We start from the raw sequence: 2,150 nt of genomic DNA on the forward strand, positions 1-2,150 counted from the left end.
TGTGAGCAGGGGAGTCTGGAGATGGGGGTGTGAGCAGGGGGAGTCTGGAGATGGGGGTGTGAGCAGGGGGAGTCTGGAGATGGGGGTGTGAGCAGGGGGAGTCTGGAGATGGGGTGTGAGCAGGGGAGTCTGGAGATGGGGGTGTGAGCAGGGAGTCTGGAGATGGGGGTGTGAGCAGGGGAGTCTGGAGATGGGGGTGTGAGCAGGGGAGTCTGGAGATGGGGTGAGCAGGGGAGTGATGGGGGGTGTGAAGCAGGGGGAGTCTGGAGATGGGGGTGTGAGCAGGGGAGTCTGAGATGGGGGTGTGAGCAGGGGGAGTCTGGAGATGGGGGTGTGAGCAGGGGAGTCTGGAGATAACAACAACAATAATATCTATGCACAACCGTACCTCCGAGTTCCTTTGGTCTATGAGGTTTCTGGCTGAGAGAGCTCTTCTCCGCTGTGCAGACGCAGCTCCATGGCATGGATCTCTGCCTCCCACTCCGTCCTCTTATGGTTCACCATGATGTCTATTTGTCTCATCAGCTCCTGCAGCTCGGGCTCACAGGACGTGAGGACAGAGCTGGGAAGGGCGGAGCAGGACAACATTTATTTTCTGAAATGCTTGAGGTCTTAAAAAAAAAAAAAAACAACATAGATATCTTCCAATGCATAGTTACTCCTATTAGAACTAAAGGTAGCTGCTCGTATCTGCTCTCACCTCACGTCATGGTCTTGCAGAGATCCCAAAAAGGCATCCATCTCTAGTAATTGGCTTCTAACCGGCATCCACTTAGCTACATGGTCCCTGTAAATAAAACCATGAACGTATGACTCGTGATTAGGACTGGGAAGCTACTTTGAAATTCGCTTACATGAGCGACAGTTAGATAGCTATCAGTTAGCAGTCCATCATCAGTACTGTCTGCAGAGTGTTTTGATCATACAGACCACTACGCCAGCTTATCAACAAACTTGTTAGCCAACCAGATTGTATCTAAATGTATTGACTGTCAGCTAGCTAGCTTGCCAGACAATTCAGTTTTTTGTTTGTTTGTACTAGTTAACGTTAGCTAACTAAAGTAAGTCAAGGACAGTATAACATTACATTCGCTTGTTAGCCACTAAACGAGCTAGCAACTTGGTTAGCTAGCTTGACTGTTGACGACAAAAAAAACTAGAGACACTTAATAACTAGCTATGAATTTATTAACGTTGTATCCGTAGTCATAACATTCATGTCAATATAGGATATTAGATTAATTTGTTGTAACTTACACGTGTGAAACCATGAGATAATCGATTATTATACTAATAAATGATGATACTCACAGGAATAGTAAGGCCTGGTAACGTCAGATAGCAGCTAGTTGCTACTAGTGAGCTCTAGATAACAACTGTTGTGTTTACAGTGCGTTCCCCCCCGCAGGGCATTCTGGGATATAACAACTGTTGTGTTTACAGTCCGTTTCCCCCAGAGCATTCTGGGATAGAGTTAGCTAGATAGTTAGCTAGATACAGTAGCTAGATAGTTAGCTAGATAGGTAGCTAGATACAGTAGCTAGATAGGTAGCTAGATACAGTAGCTAGATAGGTAGCTAGATACAGTAGCTAGATAGTTAGCTAGATACAGTAGCTAGATAGGTAGCTAGATACAGTAGCTAGATAGTTAGCTAGATACAGTAGCTAGATGGTTAGCTAGATAGGTAGCTAGATAGATACAGTAGCTAGATACAGTAGCTAGATAGTTAGCTAGATAGATAGCTAGATACAGTAGCTAGATAGATACAGTAGCTAGATAGATAGTTAGCTAGATACAGTAGATAGATAGATAGATACAGTAGCTAGATAGATAGATAGATACAGTAGTTAGATAGATAGCTAGATTGTTAGCTAGCTACAGAGATACAGTAGCTAGATATATAGCTAGATAGTTAGATAGATACAGTAGCTAGATAGGTAGCTAGATAGTTAGCTAGCTAGTTAACTAGATAGATAGCTATATAGTTAGCTAGCTACAGTAGCTAGATAGATAGCTAGCCAAGTTGTGAGTTGAAGCTATGCTGGCACGTAAAGCTATCGGTAACGTATGTGATAACGTTAGCTAAGCTAGTTAGTTAGCCAGCAAACGTTTCGGTAACACATGAGTCCCATCCTGAAACAAGCAATGC

At 44.0% G+C, this 2,150-nt stretch overlaps 1 long non-coding RNA gene across 1 annotated transcript; it reads right to left on the bottom strand.

Annotated features, from left to right (window-relative positions):
- Positions 1-435: 435 nt before the first annotated feature.
- Positions 436-1,400, bottom strand: LOC135567003 (uncharacterized). Its single transcript, XR_010462233.1, has 3 exons — positions 1,312-1,400; positions 701-787; positions 436-562 (listed from the first exon to the last, which is right to left on the bottom strand). It is a non-coding gene; the product is annotated as an uncharacterized LOC135567003 (long non-coding RNA).
- Positions 1,401-2,150: the final 750 nt, after the last annotated feature.

Source organism: Oncorhynchus nerka, unplaced genomic scaffold, assembly GCF_034236695.1.
Source record: "Oncorhynchus nerka isolate Pitt River unplaced genomic scaffold, Oner_Uvic_2.0 unplaced_scaffold_2783, whole genome shotgun sequence".
Classification (NCBI taxonomy): Eukaryota; Metazoa; Chordata; class Actinopteri; order Salmoniformes; family Salmonidae; genus Oncorhynchus; species Oncorhynchus nerka.